A 12,011-nucleotide genomic window follows, 5' to 3' on the forward strand; every position below is an offset into this window, starting at 1 on the left:
AAGCTTAAGTTAGACGCTGATTGGTTACCATGCACAGCTGCACCAGATTTTGCACTCTCCAGTTTTTGTAACTCAACCCCGATTTGTCATGCAATTTTCTTCTGTCTTAAGGCTCATTTACATCAGATGCATTGGGGTGAGGCTCATTTACATCAGATGCATTGGGGTGAGGCTCATTTACATCAGATTTAATGGAGTGAGGCTCATTTACATCAGATGCATTGGGGTGAGGCTCATTTACATCAGATGCATTGGGGTGAGGCTCATTTACATCAGATGCATTGGGGTGAGGCTCATTTACATCAGATGCATTGGGGTGAGGCTCATTTACATCAGATGCATTGGGGTGAGGCTCATTTACATCAGATGTAATGGGGTGAGGCTCATTTACATCAGATGCATTGGGGTGAGGCTCATTTACATCAGATGCATTGGGGTGAGGCTCATTTACATCAGATGTAATGGGGTGAGGCTCATTTACATCAGATGCATTGGGGTGAGGCTCATTTACATCAGATGTATTGGGGTGAGGCTCATTTACATCACATGTATTGGGGAGAGGCTCATTTACATCAGATGCGCTTGGGGTGACGCAGGCAGCTATTTCCAACGCATAGATGAGGCAAAATGACTTGTTACGTAAGATTTCAATTCACCACAGTTAAAATATAGTGCATGCAGTACTTTTTTTTTTTTTTTTTTTTTAGCAGGGTGGATTGCAATCAACCACTGCATTGCAAAGCCGCTGCAGTAGTAGAAATGTTACTTGTGACATTTCAATAAAGTTCTGTGAATAAAAAAAGGAAACAGTACAATCACTGAGATCAGTACACCAGCATTGCGTCTCCCAGCGCACACCTTGCACCAGCAGCTGTGCATTCAGCTTGACTTGTTGATATGAATGCCCCTTAGGCTGGGTTCACACTTGTGCGATCACCGCATTGCTGTGCGGATCACATGCGATGCAAATTTAGCCATGCATACTGTATGGCTGAAATTGCATTGCATTTGCACCAAAATGGTGGAGGACCCTTTTTTTTGGTCCACACTGGAATCGGATCGCAGGGGTGTGAACACCCCTGCGATCCGATTCCCGCACCATTTCACAGTTCGTACTGTGAACCAATATGGAGGTGTCATTAACTTTACATTGCTTCGCAGATGTCAGTGTGAACCAGTGTGCGACTCAGGTGCGATGCGGGAACCGGGACTGAATTGCAGGGTTTGCCACATCACACCATATGTTCCCATATATGCGATGTGGGACATCGCATGTGATTTTCACAGGAATCGCACTGCATATCTATTCAAATCGCATGCAATGTCTGTGCAGTGCAATTTGAGCCATTCATTTGTATGACTCAAATCGCACCACATCCACACAAAAAAAGGTGCAGGGTAAATCGGATCTGTCAATCACACTGCTTCCTGCAACCTGTTTTGGAGTGTTGTTAACTTATTATTGACACCCCCAGCAGTTCACATGAACGCCATGCGCTTTCAATGCTGTGTGGGAAATGCACAGGATTCACTGTTTCCCTCACTGCATATACTGTATGTGAAAGAAAATTGGGCAAACATTTGTGTCCGAGGAACGATCGTACGATTTTCTAAAAGTGTTTAGACAAGTTTCGATAGCTGCTTCCAACCTCCTAAATTAAAATTTCCAAAAGCCCCCATACACACTATCAGATTTTCTGCAGATTTTTGTCTTCAGATTTACCAAAACGATATAGTGCAAGGGCCTGCCTGTTGCATACACATTGAAACTCCTAAGGTTTGACTTCATATTATATGGTTTTGGTAAATTTGAAGGAAAAAATCAGCAGAAAATCTGATGTGCGTGTGGGGCTAAAGGGACAGACTCCAAAAAAAACGTTTGTATGGAAACAGAATATAAGATTTTCATTGAATGTGTACTGTTTTTGTACGATTTTGGTATGAGAGATATCATATAGGAAGGACTGCGCATGATCAGAAGCAACAAATACCAAAAAAAAGCTTTTGTCCTACGAGAATTTTCATACACTATTTCTATCCTTGGTTCCGACTTGCTGTGAAACATCGAGGAAAACTGACCGATCGTTCACCCGATTTTCTCATAGTGAGTACAGGGCTTAAGGCTGAATTCACACTGACTTGCATTAAATGTAGGGAATATGGATGTACATTTCCATCCATTTTATGCGTGTTTTAATGTGCGTTGACGTGCGTTTTACCACACATTAAAATGCATTGCATTTTGCATGATTTTCTTTGAGACCACATCCTATGGGTTACAGATGGAGTGAGTGAAAGTGGTTATCTTTGTAATCCTTTTGCTGGGTGTCATATGTACCCGAACATGAGCTACAAAGTCGTCAATAAATCCTGACACGCTGACAAAACGCACCGGCTCTGCACACACTCCCCTTTTCCTCACTCTCCAAGATGGCCGCTGGTATGGGTACTTGTAGGGGATGAAATAAATCACAAGCAAACTTTTTTTTTCTTTACTGGCACTGCGTTGACCTGCGTTTTACACGTGTTCACCTGCATTGCGATGTGTTAAAATGCATACATGTTGCATTTTAACTCGATGCAGGTCAACGCAGCATTGTAGTGTGAACAGGACATATAAAAAACAATTGTTTTTTAGGTATCCTTTCATTGACCTGCGTTTTGAAGCTCAGCTAAAATTCAGATCAACGCACTAGTGTGAATTTTCCCTCAGAGCTGATTCACACTGGGACGACTTGACAGGTGACTTAGCCGCCTGACAAATCGCATCTCATTGTGTACTATGGAACCATACTAATAGGAGCAACTCAAGTCGCTCCGACTTAGAAAAAGGTTCCTGTACTACTTTTGAGGCGACTTCAGGCAACTTGCATTGACTTCTATACAGAAGTCGTTTTGGAAGTCGCCGCTACTGTCGTGTGCAGATCACCTGAGGCAGTCGAACTGCAAGTCGTGCTGCCTCAGTGTGAACCGGCTCTCAGGGAGAATTTACACTATACAGCCGGTAAATTGTAGAGCAGCAGAAGCGATTCACCGCTCCGGTCACTCTGTGTTTCCAGCTGCGTTACAGGGCAGTGTGGCGCACATCACACAGATCCCTTTTTTTGTACAAGCTTTATTTAAAGTGTACAAAACATACACTTTATTCACTACAACAGGGATATTCAATTAGCGGACCTCCAGCTGTTGCAAAAATACAAGTCCCATCATGCCTCTGGGTGTCATGCTTGTGGCTGTCAGAGTCTTGCTATGCCTCATGGGAATTGTAGTTCTTCAACAGCTGGAGGTCTGCTAATTGCATAACCCTGCACTACAATGTAGGCCAGCACGATGCGCGGCACTGCCTGATATTGCAGTGCGATTCTGGCCCTGTGCGCTGCAATAAAATGAAGCATTTTTGCATTTTACCACAGCACACTGCAATGCAGCGCTAGGCTGAATTGCAGTGTGAATGGGACACATATGAAACAATTTTTTCCTGTGTGTCCGTGCGATGACAGACATTTTACCATGCCAGTGTGAATTGGCCCTTCACTGTTTTAGCCCAGGTTCACACTGACAGCAGGAATGTAATGGTGCGAGTTCAGCTAAACTCGCACCATTTCATTCCTGCATGTCAGTCTCAACTTGATTTCAGAGACATCTGAGCGGGTTTCTGCACAAATGTCTATTGAAATCGCACCCCAAAGTCCCCAAAAGTAGTACAGAAACTACTTTTGTGGATCGATGTGGCGTTGCACCGATTCGGACGGTGCCATTGCCGGAAATAGCCACCAATTTGGCATGCAATTTGACATGTCAAATCGCATGGCACATCGCTGCACTGTGAACCAGGGCTTAATGAGCCATGAGTTTTTAGGAAGACCTTTTTACTTTCTGGAGAGAAATGTAGTATGTGCTGAAAAGTGCAGTGGGTTTGCAGCACAAACCACTGTATTGCAATGCCGCTGAGGTGCATAGAACTGTTTTAAAATGTCACTTGTGATATTTTAATAAAGTTCTGTTTAAAAAAAGAAGCAGTGAAATCCAATGAAATCGCCACACCAGCACTGGGTCGGAGTGGTGCCAACATCGAATTACGGTACCCGATGTTCGAATTTTGGCTAGTTCATGAGGAATCGGCCGAAATTCACTCAGTATGCGGCCATCTTTAGGCACCCGTGAGGACAGAGCACTTCATAAATAGGAATTTTCGTCTTGGCTGAACACTCTCTTTTATGGGGGCAGACGATTGATGGATTTTATCTCTGCCATTTCTCAGATGTGTGTGCTTTTGCCTCGTACACATGAGATTACTGCATAACATAATTGTCTACGTGACACAGTGGGGGTTATTTACTAAAGGCAAATCCACATTGCACTGAAAGTGCACTTGGAAGTGCAGTCGCTGTAGAATCTAAGGGGTAAATCTGAAATGAGGGGAAGCTCTGCTGATTTTTTTATACAATCGTGTGCAAGCTAAAATGTTTTTTTTTTTTTTCCTTGCATGTCCCCCTCAGATCTACAGCGACTTTACTTCCAAGTGCATTTGCAGTGCAAAGTGGATTTGCCTTTAGTAAATCAACCCCAAGGTGCCGCTTGGGTCAGTTCACTTTGTCCGTAACGACACCTATCAAACTCGCTCATGTAATTGGATGGCACTGCATCACAACCATAAGACAAAAGCTTGGCTTGCAGTTGCAGCACAGTCCTGCAAGGCAAAATCGCCTTTCACCAGTAAAAAACAAACCAGCAAAACAGGCCTGAGGAGGCAACAGTATCACCTTCTGAATGCCTACAATGGTTACTTGTTTTCAAATGCAAATTAAATCATTGTTTCATATACAATTGTGTTCTAATAGAACTATAGGCAAAACTTCCTTTATATCTTGGACAGAGTAAGGCCGGCCATAGAGGGTTTGAATCTTGGTCTGTTCAGCAGGAACCAGCCAAGATTCGAACCATGTATCTGCAGGTGAATGTACCAAAGCTGATCAATCGATCAACTTGGGTACAACCAGCCTGATGGATTTTACATGTGATAATAGCTGTTATAGCCGCTAGCAACAATCACTGCGTTCTCCCAGCTGTTGCAGGAAAGAAATTTGCTCCGTGTATGGCCAGTCTAAAGCCCCATACCCACTATCAGATTTTCTGCTGATTTTTTTTATTCAGATTTACCAAAACCATGTAGCGCAAGGGCCTGCCTGATTGCATACAAACTGAAACTCCTAAGGTTTGACCTCATATTATATGGTTTTGGCAAATCTGAAGGAAAAAATCAGCAGAAAATCTGTGTGTATGGGGCTTAAAGCTCCATTCACATCATTGCGTTTTTTTAATGCTTTTTTAAAGAACATTATTTTTAACATGGGATCTTATGGAACATGTTCTAATCGATGCATTTATGTGCCTTTGCGTTTTTGGAAAGGGTCGGGGACTTTTTTAAATGCAAAATGCTGCTTTATTTTGCTTTTTTGGTTCAATAGACTTCAACGGAGAAGCTACAGAAAAGCATGTAGTGTGTTTTTACTGCGATTTTGCCTCAATTTGCACTGTGTGTTTTTAAATCTGCCCAACAAGGGGGGGCGTGGCCAAGATGGCAACCAGCTAGGACATGTTGGAAGAGAGCTCCGCACCTGGCAGGCTATTTATCCGGCAATTAGGGATATATATCTATCCTGTTGGGCCGGCGAAAGCGGTGGTGAGGACCGGGTATGCGCAGGGGCAGCTCTCCCATCGGAAGAAACACACAGCACTGGGAACCCCGCCGGGAACCGCGCTGCATGCGGGAAGGCCCACACCAACATGGCGTCTCAGACGAACCAAGCCGACATGCCGCTGCTGGGAGCTGAACAATTCCAGGCTCTCATGCAGGCGATTACGGGCTGCCAGACTACCCTAACCACTAAGATAGAGCAGATACAGCTTTACATGGGGCTTATCCGGTGTGACATGGATAAACACCGGGAGCGGCTCACGGAGGCGGAGCGGAGGATAGGGGACGCAGAAGATGTAGTCCGCGACCATGATGCCTCCCTCCGCACCTTACAGGTGAAAATGAAGGCGCTGGAATCCAGGGCGGAGGACCAGGAGAACAGGAACAGGAGGGATAATTTACGGTTGGTGGGCCTGCCAGAAGGTGCGGAGGGCCGAGACACTGAGGCTTTTACTGAACATTTGCTGCGCACACTCCTCCCGCTGGCTGTGTTCTCCCCTCACTTTGTAGTGGAGCGGGCACACAGAATGCCGTCTGTTCGAGGCCCGTCAGGAGCCCCGCCGCGCACATTTATTTTCCGCCTTCTGAACTTTAGAGACAGAGACCTGGTTCTTCGGGAGGCGAGAAAGTTGGGCGAACTGCGCTTTGAAAACGTCAAACTATTGCTCTTTTCGACTACTCAATGGAGACGCAAAGGCAACGCAGGACATTCAACCAAGTCAAGACCCAGCTACGCACCAAAGGTCTCAAGTACAACATGATGTTCCCCGCGAAACTCAGAGTGATTGATGGTGAATCCGTCCGTTTCTTTACCTCCCCGAGTGAGGCCTCCAGATGTATTGATTCCCTCCCCCGGCAAGGCTGATCCCGGATGGAGACTCCCTGACTGAGGTCCACACGCATCACCGGCTTGGCCCAGCGGTAAGTACACCTGTCCCCCCCCCCAATTTTGACCCTCCATCTCTGAACTTGGAGATCCGGTTAGACTGCCTTCCCCCCTTCCCATCAGTTGTTTTGTGCAGGGGGCGAGGGGACGACATGGAGTTGCTGCTTATGCACTGTTGCTCCGCAGGGGAGGGGGTCCATGTTATTATCCTGCTGGCCTTCTGGCCTCACTTTTGTGCCTGTGGGGTGTACTGCCCCGTTTGGCCTCACTTTTGTGCCTGAGGGGTGTACTGCCCCATTTGTAAGGATACCTCTGGACATGGACATGCTATACCGGGGATGCCGGACCTGGACACTCTGATAGCCCTAGCTCCCAGGGCTGCACCTTTTTCTCCCCCCTTGTTTTGTCTTATTCCCTTATTTTTTTCTTTTTCTAATTTTTGTCTCTTCCCTGCTGGAAGTGCTGCAACTAAGAATGGGCCCTTGGAACACTCCAAGCGAACACTGTACTTCAGTCTGAGGTGTCACCTATACCCTTGTTTGATCCCCTTTGACATGTATTGCCTCCAGGAAGCGGCTGCGCTGGAGTCTGTTTACTCTAACGCAGAAGACTGTCCTAGGTGTGCTGGTTGGTACACACCGCCCCCACAGGAGATTTCTCCTTTAAATGAGTTCAATTAAGTTTGGTTTGGGTTCTCAAACACCCCGGGGCTGTTTTTCTGGGGTGTGGGGTGGGATGGGAGGGGAGTTCTGTTTGTTTTTTAGTTGGTTTTTTGTTACATGCTTATATGTTTTTTACTGCGGACAGCTCTATTACAACAAATGTACTGTGTATGTCATTGCATTATTCAATATGGGATATTCGTGCCTTGACCCTGGTCAGGTGGTCATCTCCGTTGGTCCCCCCTGCTCTTCCGGGTTATGGCTCCGTTGAAGATCCTCTCCTGGAATGTCAGGGGGCTTAACCAAAAGATTAAACGCTCTCTTGTTTTCGATTATATGAAAAAATATGCACCGCATGTTTGTATTCTTCAGGAGGCGCATCTAGTAGGGGGAAGGCTTATGGGCTTGAAAAGGCCCTGGGTGGGATACCACTATCATGCCATGCATTCTGGATATGCCTGAGGGGTTAGCATCCTCGTCCATAAGTCCCTTAATTTTGAGCCTCTTGATATTGTTACAGATCAGGAAGGGAGATATGTGCTGGTGCACGCCAGAATAAATATGATAGAGACGGTGCTGGTGGGTCTCTATATGCCACCTCCGGCGAACCTGTCTCTGCTACACAAATTGACTGCCCTGATCGCCCAATTCCATACTGACAATGTAGTTCTAGCGGGGGACTTTAATATCCCTCCAAATCCTTCACTAGATAGGTATTTCGCCTGACTAGGCTACGGACTCGCCACTTTCTCGCTGGGCCCAGGTGTTTGGGTTGGAGGATGTCTGGAGGTGGAAACACCCGTCAGATCGCAGGTTTACGTGCCATTCCTCCTCCCACAACACCCTCTCCCGTATTGACCTTGTTTATGCTAGTGCCCCATGCTCCCCAGGGTTCTTGGAGTAGAGTTGCTCCCTTGGGGCATATCTGACCACTCCCCACTATTGTGTACGCTGCAGACCTCTACCCCCCAATGAGATAGACTTTGGCGACTGTCAAGGTACTGGATTGAGCACCCCACTATAGCCATTGAGATGGGCGAAGAAATACGGGGATTTTGGGCCTCCAACGGCGGCACGGCTGCGAGGGGGATAGTCTGGGATACTTTTAAGGCCTACGTGAGAGGGTGTTACCTTTCTTCCATTGGCCGGGAGCGTAGGAATGATAGGATCATGGTAGAGGAGGCAGAAGCCAGGGCCCAAGACCTTGAAACCCGATTCACCCTCACGGCCAACCCGCTCACGGCACAAGATATGAAAGTAGCTTACCGGGAGGTGGTGCTGCTTAGGGTGGCTAAGACAAGCAAACGTCATCTGGCACAGACGCAGAGGATATTTGAACAGGGCGAAAAGACGGGGAGGCTGTTGGCCTGGATCTCTAGGGAGCAGGCCCCAATCTCCACTATACCCCGAATCCAGAATGGTGCTGGGACATTAGTGACGGATTCCCTTGCCATTAACACTTGTTTTGCAGAGTTTTACTCCACCCTCTACTTATCTAGGGCAAGGAACTCACCTGAGGAGCTGCATGCTTTTTTAGAGGGGGTGTCACCCCCTGCCCTCACCTCTGAGGCCAGGGACAGCTTAGACTCCCCGATCACACTAGAGGAGGTCCGATTAGCACTGGGGTCCATGCAGTCGGGGAAGACCCCTGGGGAGGATGGGATACCCCTGGAATTCTATAAATACTATCTGGAAGAGGTGACTGTTAGAATGCATGACATGCTTACCGCATCCCTCCAGGAGGAGGATCTCCCTCCATCTATGGCACAGGCCATTATAGTGGTGATCCCTAAACCTGGGAAGGACCCCCAGCTGTGCTCGTCATACCGACCTATTTCCCTGCTCAACTCGGACACAAAAGTGCTGACCAAAATCCTTGCCAGGCGACTGAATGATGTTATACTTACCCTAATCCATGAGGACCAGTCAGGCTTTATGCCAGGGAAGGGGACAGACATTAATATCCGTAGGCCTCGGGGGATGCAGATGGCGGGGAGGAGGTAGTGGCCTCCCTAGACGCGGAGAAGGCCTTTGACTCCGTGGAGTGGGACTATCTCTGGGAAGTCCTCCGTAAATTTGGATTTGGTCCGGTCTTTGTCTCCTGGGTCAGGGCAGTGTACAAGGCTCCCAAAGCTAGGGTGCGCACGGGCACGGTCCTCTCCCCGCTTTTTCCCCTCCACAGGGGAACCAGGCAGGGGTGCCCCCTGTCCCCGGGGCTTTTTGCGCTGGCAATTGAACCTATGGCGGCTCTGCTCCATTCCTCCCCTGAGGTTCGGGGCATTGTCAGGGGCCCTTTACAGGAAAAAGTTTCGTTATATGCTGATGATACCTTGTTGTATCTCAGAGATGACAGAGCCTCTCTAAAGTCAGCATTGTCGATTATTGACAAGTTTGGACAGTTCTCGGGCATACGAATAAATTGGGCGAAATCGACTTTATTTCCACTACATGATGGTGCTGGCAATCCTCAGGTGGATGGGCAACTGCAGAGGGTTTCTCAATTTAGGTATCTGGGTGTGGAAATACACCAAGACCTGAAACAGTTTATTACTCTTAACCTGAGTCCAATGGTCACCCAGCTAGCCCAGAAGTGTAATGTGTGGAGATCCCTGCCGCTTTCACCTGTGGGATGGGTCAATTTAATCAAAATGTCGGTTCTCCCTAAGTTTACCTACCTCTTCCGCCAGACCCCAGTCCATATCCCAATTAGATTCTTTAAGCAACTAGACAGCATTATCTCATCCTTCGTATGGAATGGTAAACCCCCCTAGAATAGCTAGAACAACCCTCCAACTGCCCCTTGTGCGCGGAGGTCTGGCATTACCCTGTTTCTTGAAGTATTACTGGGCGGCAGTCCTAGTGACTATTAAATGGTGGCTCTCTGAGGGCCCAGCCAACCCTGCATCCTCGTTGAAAGCTGCGTTGTTGGGCTCTTATGCGGAATTAAGGAACTTAATCCATAGGGGACCCCGATCCAACCCCGGGATAACTCTTCCGATGCGCACGATTCTTAAGGTATGGGAATTGGTTAACAGACAGCTGGTGGGCCCAGGGGTGTGGACCCCAAGGACCCCCTTTTGGGGGAACCCCCGTCTGCCCCATTTTCAGTCCATCCCTGATCCAATTGTCTGGGCCAGGCATGGAGTTACATCACTGGGGGACATAGTGTCTCAGGGGCAACTACTTTCCTTTGACGCTCTAAAACATGATAGAGACCTGCCGAATCATATGTTTTTCAGATTTCTGCAGCTGCGGCATGCCTTCCGGTCTCAATTCCCATCCCGAGTGAATCTAGAGGTGTCAGCAGTGGAGAGGACATGCTTGGTTCTGCGGGGGGGGGGGGGGGGGGGCGCACAATGTCTATGATATATAACGCGCTGGCTACACATGACAAGACTAGGATCTCCCATTTGTTTGAGCTCTGGCACAGTGACATTCCAGAACTTACTGAAGAGGACTGGGAGGAGGGTATACAGCAATACCTGACCCTGGCGATTTCGGCAGGGGACAGGTATATACAATTGAAGTTCCTTCACCGGGCATATTTTTCGCCGGCACGCCTGGCAAGGAATTACCCCGACCGACTGACTACCTGCCCTAGATGCAACGAAGACGATGCTGATTTTTTTCACACGGTGTGGTCCTGCCCCAGGGTGGTGGCATTCTGGAAAGACATCCTGGCTGACATTAATGCTGTGGGGGAGCTTACGATCCCACTTAGCCCAATACCTCTCCTGTTGGGTATCTGCAATTTTTTGGAAATCTCCTGGGGGAAGAAACTGTTTATTTTCTACACCACACTATATGCAAGTCATAGCAAAATTGCAGTAAAATCGCACCTATGCATTTTTTAGTGCATTTTCAGTTTTGCAGAAACACACTACAGTCCATTTAAAGAGGAAGTAAACCCTGATGGGTTTACATCCTCTTTGTTTCCCTGCAAAGGCAAAGCATAATGGGCTACTATGCATTGCATAGTAGCCCATTATGTGTCACTTACCTGACACAGGAGCCAGCGCTGTCCCTGATTTCCTCGCCGGCTGGAAGCATCCATCTTCCTTCCGGGGTCACGGACTCCAGCTCTGTGACTGTCCGGAGTTGCGTGACGCGCAGGAGCCACCAGTCACGGCATGTCATTTAATGAAAACTGCGCGCCGTGACTCTTCTAAAGTGCGCAAGCGCCGAGAACATCGGCGCATGCGCAGAAGGAAAATGCAAAATGCACCTGGAATATGCAAACTGCAACCTGCTTCTCGGCCTTTTGGCTAAGATCAAGTGTAGTATCTGTTCTTATCAGTTGCTAAAGGAGGCGCTGTTCCATCCCTATTCGAGAGGGTTTGGGCGGCGCTCTCCGATGGTGTAATTTGCATCCGGAAGGACGGTTTCGGTAGGGGCCACGTCGTGCCGCCCGACAGTAAACTGGGGGCCGATGCATGGTTGAGTCTGAGCCGTTTGGAAGGATGCTCCTGGTGAGGATGGGTGCTGCCTGGTCTGATCCAGAGGGTCGGGTACCTGGCCTTCTGGTCTGGATTGGGGTAGTTCTAGCCCCGGGCAGTTTTTCGGGAGGGAAAACTGGCTGCTCCCTATGCAGGGGGGGAGGAGCGGTTAGTACTTCCCGAATGTAATTAGGAAGGAGTGACGGGAGCGACAGTGGAGCCTGATGGTAAAGGGCTCTCACCAAGCTTCCTGATCTCCATGCCTTCCTGTCCGGGGTGGGGGCTGCTGTGGTCTGGACCGTGGGTCAGGGCGGTCTTGAAAGCCTATG

General features: G+C 48.1%; 1 pseudogene; it reads left to right on the forward strand.

Annotated features, from left to right (window-relative positions):
* The first annotated feature begins 11,491 nt into the window (after nt 1–11,491).
* LOC143986353 (U2 spliceosomal RNA) lies at nt 11,492–11,599 on the forward strand (annotated as a pseudogene).
* The last annotated feature ends 412 nt before the right edge of the window (nt 11,600–12,011 follow it).

This window comes from Lithobates pipiens, unplaced genomic scaffold (assembly GCF_037356315.1).
Source record: "Lithobates pipiens isolate NorthernLeopardFrog02 unplaced genomic scaffold, aLitPip1_a1.2 Scaffold_16, whole genome shotgun sequence".
NCBI lineage: Eukaryota > Metazoa > Chordata > Amphibia > Anura > Ranidae > Lithobates > Lithobates pipiens.